The sequence below is a fragment of the Sceloporus occidentalis genome, unplaced genomic scaffold (genome assembly GCF_023333645.1).
Source record: "Sceloporus occidentalis isolate IW3139 unplaced genomic scaffold, rSceOcc1.0.p SCAF_26, whole genome shotgun sequence".
Classification (NCBI taxonomy): Eukaryota; Metazoa; Chordata; class Lepidosauria; order Squamata; family Phrynosomatidae; genus Sceloporus; species Sceloporus occidentalis.
In genome coordinates, this window is record NW_028317006.1 from 13,067,929 (window position 1) to 13,074,233 (window position 6,305).

Sequence of the window (6,305 nt, forward strand, 5' to 3'; positions counted from 1 at the left end):
CATAACACACACAATAACACATATAACACATATAACACACAGTGACATCACACATAACACACATACACACACACTTACAATGCACAAAACACAAGGACCTTTTCCTTGTTATTTGCCCTGGCCTTCACTCACTAATAGCATTACATTAACACTATAACTCACACTTCACCCTATAACATTTTTCCATCCACATACCTGCCAACAGACCCAACTTTTTCAGGGACAGTCCTGCTTTTTTCCAGTCCTGTCCCATCTAATTTAGCTAAACTAGGTATGCAAAATGCAAATACACATAGGTAGTTATAGCTCGGTAGGTAACGCTACTATAAACATTTAATAAATATAATCAAGTACTAAATAATAAATCTAACTTTAAAATACATTTAAATAAACCCCTATTTTTTTTTAAAAAAAAACATTAAAATTAAATTATTATTATTTAGACATAATCCATCTTTAACCAAACCAGTGCACTGCTACTAATCTTAAACATAACCGTACATTAACCCTAAGCTATTTTTTAGTTCTTGTCCAACATTTTTCCATCAGCATACCTGCCAACACACCCAAGATTTTGGTGGACAGTCCTGCTATTTTCCAGTCCTGTCCAATAAGTAAGTTGGGTTGTTGCAAAGTATGCCATTGTAAATAGGTAGCAAATGTTAGGCATGTAAAGTGGTCCAAAATCAATTTAAAAATGTAAAATATTCCCTATTCTTTTATTAAACATCTATGGACAGTACACCTCGGTATGTGTGTGCAACTCTATTGGTCGTTTCGGCAGGGGGCTCGCCTGCCATCAACGAATGAAGTGCATTCTGCAGTTCTGCAATTCACTCGTTGATGCCAGACCAGCCCCCTGCCGAAACGACCAATAGAGCTGCACACACGTACCTTCACGGCAGCTGCTGCTGCTGTGATGTGTTATTAACCCCGTATTAACCCCTGCTAGGCAACCAGGAGGAAAACGAAGATTAAACGAGCACGAAGAATGTCCGCGAATATTCGCCCGAAGAGAAGACAGGAACGGGCGAATATTCGCGGAATACGAAGATTTTTTTTTCCCCGAAGACGAGCACGAAGACGAACACGAAGAGCCCCCTGGTGCCCAAGTCTTATTTATATTCTAGTGGTTTAGTATTTGAAGCTCTATGAACATGGGCAACACTATTCACATTATGCCCAGTGTTTTAACATGGGAAAATATAAAGCGATTAAGAGTATTTTACATTATATAGACATTTATGAGACAATTGCATATTGTATGTGAAAGGATTTTTAAAATGCTAATCTTCTGTTGTTAGTAAGTCAAGTTACTGATAACATGAATAGAGTGCTGTCAAGATGAACACTCCATGTCTCCCATGGAGGTAGGTCAAGTTGTTGCACTTGGTAGCTGTCAAGTTGAACTGAATCCTCATCGTACTGCCTGTGGTAAACAATAGAATAGCTCACTTAATCACCGAACTAGGGTCTCTGACTAATAAAAGTCTGTAGCGGAAAGGACTTTATTAGCAATGCCATAAAGCAACAGCTCAGTGTTGTATTTAAGCAGGGAAAGTAACCCCAGAATATCACATGACTAACAACAATGGCTGCAGATAAGGGAAGTTATTTTGAGCAAAATTAAATAAAACAAAGCTCTTATGGATGCCAAGCTACATTACTGTAAACAGCACTTCATTTAATGTTCAAGGAGAATCTCTTTTAACGCTGACAGTCAAGTTGGCCATGCAAGTCAGTCAGTTGGGTCATCGAGTGAGTCTTTCACTTAATTGAGGCTCAAATTGGTCATAGAGTCGGCCAAACTTACTAAACTCTAGATGGAGTTCTTTGTCAATCTGCCTTCTCCTGTGCAGTCAAGTTCATTTTGTTAAATTTCTGTGAATAGACAAGTTGTTCTCGTTCTCAGTAGCTCGCAGTTAGGAGGCATTAAATTTGACTTGAGTCAACTTGACAGTAGAATTCACTTTAGTAAATAGACATATTGTTAAATTTAAGCCAACTCAGTTGGTTGGCCTGAACAACACAACTTTACCATCAGAGTGACTGTCAACAACTTTAATTTTTCAGATATTTAATGCGCTTACCTAAATCTGATCTGTCAGGTTTCCAAATCCTATGTTTTATATTTTCAGGCTTTTTTACTGTCAGGATTCCACCCTGTCAGCCAGGAATCTGTATTTATTTTCTAGGTGTCATATCCGCGGCAGCCTCTAAAGGCCGCTTGTCTGTACACAGTACCCTGTAGGCTAACGAGCTGACCGGCTGCCTCTGCTTACCTGGGTGTAAACCTACCCCTTAAATAGCTGCTTCCTCCTCTAGTCAAGGCCTTTACATTGCAGTTTAGCAACCTATTGCTCTGTCTCTGTACCAGGTCCTGAATCATTCCTGGCATCCTGCTTCTGATCTTAGGCTTCTGACCCGGCTTGATATTGTGTACCCTGCCAGAAGGGCCTCCTGCCGTGTACCCTGCCAGAAGGGCTGCCAGAGGGCTTCCTGCCATGTGTCCAGTGCCCTGCCGTGTGTCCGGTTCCCTGTCAAAATACTTACAGCCTGTCTTGCCAGCTTCTGCTATACAGACCATATTGTACTATTCAGCCTGTGGTGTGTTTCTTTTCGCCTGTCTGTATCATCCTTCTAGCTATAATGCATCGTGGGATACAAACTGAGCCCCTGGTATCCCCTACGACTGGATTCCTACCTGATCTGCTTACTCGAGTCCTGATATTTACTCAACATTATGTCATAGCTCACCACATATTAAGTTGCTCATTGTTGTTGATTGGTTCAGACAGCTTTTGTAAGTATGGTTGAGAAGGAAGATAACTTCAGGACAGTAACTTGATCAAACAATGCTGGTTCTGCCGCATTCAGAGAGATCTTTTCCATGAGGTTAAAATTAAGACTAAATAAATATCTCTGAGACAACAAAACGCTCAAGCTATACATTTTAATTAATTAGCTATGCTAAAAGATGTGATGGTAACAGTTCCTCTTAAAGTTTCTGGTAAGCAATTACTTGTAATTCTTCCACTCTATACACCAGTGGTAAGATAATGCATGCAATACATTTGTACATAAACATTTCAGAACAGGAGAAAAAAATTCCCAGGTTGGATAGAACACCAGCCAGCTTCAGCATGTAGCTGGATAAATTCATCTTATCACGCTGTCTCACATATTACTAATCCTTTAAATGCATGCAAATAGCAGTAATCATTTTGGTATGCTGACTTCCACCATGGTTAAAAGATAACAAGACATTCTTTCTGGCAATAGATACAGCGAAAACAGACTTAATGTGAACTGTTTTCATGAAAGCTGAATTTTCCATACAGTGATACATATTTACATGCACAGAACTGGCGAGTTAGTTTAGTAGCTGGTTAGTTAGTTTAATAAACAATGTCAATATTTTACACATATGGAAGGAAGTAGACCATAGGGCACCATAAGAGGGAGATGGAACTCCGACAAGGAGGAATGAATCAAAAGTGGGCATAGGAAGGAGATATGGAGAAAGTTTTACTGTCACGGCCAGGGATGCCAGATGAGGCTGGGGGTTCTGTACAGGGGCATTTGGACCCCCAAGACCCTGTGCAGGGGAGCTGGACTCCTGAGTTTCAGAGCGAAGGCAGCAGTCTGCAGCTGTCTTAGACTTCCTCTTTGTCGCCATCTAAGGTAAGGTAAGTCTGGGGCAAAGCAGACTTGTAGTCTGGAGACTATAGTGCCGAAAGGGTGCATTCAGTGTATAAAGCCCGGCAACAGGTCACCATGGCTCAAGGGTATCAGGCAGAGAAGAAATGAGAGCCATAATACTAGCTGAGGTCATACACAGAAACGGGAAGTACTTTAATCACTGTAGCAAAGGACACAACATGTATGAGTCTGACACCAGGGTCACTAAAGAAAGATAACAGGCTTAAGCAAAACAGGAACAAACAAGTGAACAAGAAACAATGTTCCAACAATGGGCACTGGAAGCAACCTGTATTTAAAGGCCAAATAAATATTTCACAGGTGTATCAAGAGTCAAAGACAAGTGTGCTCATGGGGAGGATGAAATCCCAGTAACTGCTGAGCCTCTCAGTTCTCACATGGGCAGGTGCACAGCCTCCCAAGGTCTCAGGTTCACATCCTGCGGATACTGACAGGGACAGGGACACTTGTAATAGAGGGTGGTAGATATGGGGTACTGATAAGGGATTCATGACCCCCTAGCATGGATTAAATGTAGACCTGATGTCATAATCATATAAGGAAAGTTGGGATATATTCTACAATATATTAGAACTTGTCACCATCTGATGTAACACAACAGCGCCATAGGTGTCATGGGGCGAGCAGCAGCTGGCCCAAGAGCTGCAAGGAACTGTCTAGCGGCAATGTAGTTTACCAGCTTCTGTTTCCTTCCATTCCTAGAAGTTAATATGACATCAGTATGGGGTAGGGTCTCCAATCCTGCCCCACGGTCCGTGAGCCCTAGTTACAGCTCTGTAATACAAAATGGAGAAGCCGCCTTATAGAGATTGCTATCGTTCCCCTCCTCTACGTTTATATAATTGCACACGGGCAAATTTGTCACATGCACTAAGCCCAATTCGCTATTTAAAGCTAATTTATCATGTTATCATGTTAGTTATTATTATTTAGCAGGTTAGTTTTGTTAGTTTATGTCCATTAGTTAAAATGTATACTACCCAGCAGGGGTAACATCCCCAGGCACGTGGAGCACTTCTCATTTGGAGAGCCATGGCACCATCGGTGCATATATCATATTATATAAAATAATAACCTGAAAAGTTCACAAAGGGTAAAAAAACAAAACCAGTGTACAAAACATAGCAATTTCCTTGCATCTTTCATACACACTTCATTTGCAGCAAGTCACCAGTTTAAAGCAATAAGAAAACAAACAAAAATCATAAAGATCGGGCGCTTGTCGCATGCGTATGGTGTTTGATTTAAAGGTAATTGACCACCACTGTATTTAATACACTCTATGTGAGATTCATGTTTATATAATATTTGTTTTGTTTAATTTTAATTATTAATGTTCAATTTACAAACTCGACGAGAAAGGAAGGCTTCACATTTACAAAGCAATGTGCAGATCAGCTCTGTGACTCTCGTAGGGGTTGTTTTATTTCCTAATTTCTCAAAATTAGTGTTAACGTAAGTTATTATTGATGTTAACAATCCTAATTGATTTTTATGAGTGTTGCATATTGTGCCTCTAAGACAATATGTATACTTGTGAAATCTTTGGATTAGCCCGGGAGCTTTGAGGAAAGGATGCTGAATGACAGCATTTAGCCCACAACTTTACAAGATTTCACTCATCTGCCCCTAGCTTCACCCCATCCAACCTTGCCCCAACCCATTATGGCCCCCATATAAAACATTTCTGTGTCTTCAGCAAAGGGATATATCAAAGCATGCAACTGACCTCCTGTCACTGGAATAGGACTGCAGAGGCTAATCGTGAGAAAATAGATTTTACTTTATTGCAGCCAGGCAGGACTATTTTGCCAGACAGGGGTCATTAACATGCAATGGCACATTCAACAGTAAATTACGGTTCCCCATCAAGTCCTCCCATAAACCCTAGCCCTCCTGCTGAAACAGCCCTGAGCCCTCCAACAAAAACAGTCTACTCAGACTTTCTAGCATGAAGGACCCCCCTGTGAAAACCGGGGTAAAACGGACTTGATCTCCTCACACTGACCAACTCCTCTCAAATCCATCTGTGTAGCAAATTCTACTGTCTTAGCTCCACATGGCCCCAAGTAATCACCCTGGAACAAGACATTATGAGCATGTGGGTATGGCCGGCTATGCTGACCGGATTGTGGCACCAGGCTGTCTAGGCAGGGTATTGTGTTAATCATGTTCTTAGCTGATTTTTGTAGCCTATGACCTCATACCTCCCAAAAGTTCCAGATTTCGCTGGACATTTCAGATTTTCCGCTGTTCCATGTAGTTGCACCACTGTCTTCCTTTTTCAGGTAATAGGGAGAATGGGCTAATTGGGGAGATCCTCTGATTTTACCTGAAGAGCCCGGGTAGGTAAAAAAAAGCAATGGATGTCTGTTGAAGCACAGACCCCCTTGCAGCATGCATCCTTGGGACCCTACCAACATGAAGTGGCTCTACAGGAAAGCAGGATGGACCTCCAGCCCTCTTACCACACTGTCAACACAAAGCAAGGGCAAGGGGGACTGTTACATTTAATATAAAGTCATAAAAGGTCATTTAAGGAGGAACTGTCGTACCTCGGATCCAATCACACACAATAATAA